The following is a 1,078-nucleotide window of genomic DNA, read 5'->3' as shown; positions in this document are numbered from 1 at the left end:
ATTTTGGAACCTAAAGACATTGAGAAAGGTTGTGAAATGTTAGCTCTTAACAATACAGTGTGTTATATTAATAATTATCACTCATTAGTTATAGATGCCTAACCTGGGTCTGTACAAGGAGATGTCTGCCAAAAGTGATTAATAGATGGAAGAGGTCTTCAAGGCAACCTTCCCATCAATGTTAAATACTTCCTATTAATCCATTCATTAAAAGGGAAGTCATGGCTTCCTATATGTAACCACTGGTCATCTCAACAGCATCCTATGAATAACATTTCCATCCAGTGGACTTGAAATGATCCTAATTAAACTAGTCTGTCCATAAAAAAAAATATTACTCTATTTGCTAGAATTGATAGGTGTGGTACATTTATAAGAGCAAAGAGAAAAATAGTAACAAGAATGTTTTATATGAATGTATTAATCTATCAAAAACTATCTTAAATAATAAAAATGCCTTTTTAATATTGTCTTTTCTTTTTTATTAATTTACTCTTCTCTCACATATTACATCCAGACCATAATTTCCTCTCTCAACTCCCACTATTCTAATTTCTTTATAAAGGCATATAGTGCTATGCACATATTGCTTTCCTAGCACACATTTGTGTGTGTGTGTGTGTGCGAACTTCTCTTCATAAAAATATGGAGTACATTCCAAATTCATGTGTCAACCTTGTGCAGCAGCCACACAAACCTTCTCTGTATTGTTTAAATTTTAGTGTATATGCTGCTGAAGTAAGCAGGTCTTTGTTTTTAGATGTAATAATGTTACACTTTTTTCTTCTGATACATATTTCTATGATAAATTATATTAATAAGTATCTGATATGAATTCATCCCATTTTTTCAAAGTTATCTTAGAGTCTTAGCCACTTAATGTTCAGTTTAATTAGGTAAAATTAAATTTAGGATTTATAAGATAGATTAATAAGTTAAATCAGTCTTATTTTCTTGTGTTTTAGGAAATGACAAATTTCCTCATATAATAACATTTTATATGCTATAAAATATCGTGATTGCAATCAGCATAATTAATTTTTTTATTATTTGCATAAGCCTCACTTGTATGTCTACA

At 29.7% G+C, this 1,078-nt stretch overlaps 1 non-coding gene across 1 annotated transcript; it reads right to left on the bottom strand.

Annotated features, from left to right (window-relative positions):
• Positions 1 to 639: 639 nt before the first annotated feature.
• On the bottom strand, positions 640 to 746 carry LOC115031146 (U6 spliceosomal RNA). Its single transcript, XR_003836771.1, has one exon. It is a non-coding gene; the product is annotated as a U6 spliceosomal RNA (small nuclear RNA).
• Between the last annotated feature and the right edge of the window lie 332 nt (positions 747 to 1,078).

The sequence above is a fragment of the Mus caroli genome, unplaced genomic scaffold, assembly GCF_978045245.1.
Source record: "Mus caroli unplaced genomic scaffold, Mus_caroli_1 scaffold_4, whole genome shotgun sequence".
Lineage (NCBI taxonomy): Eukaryota > Metazoa > Chordata > Mammalia > Rodentia > Muridae > Mus > Mus caroli.
Note: the sequence above shows the minus strand (reverse complement) of the source record. Positions and strands in the feature narration are given on the sequence as shown.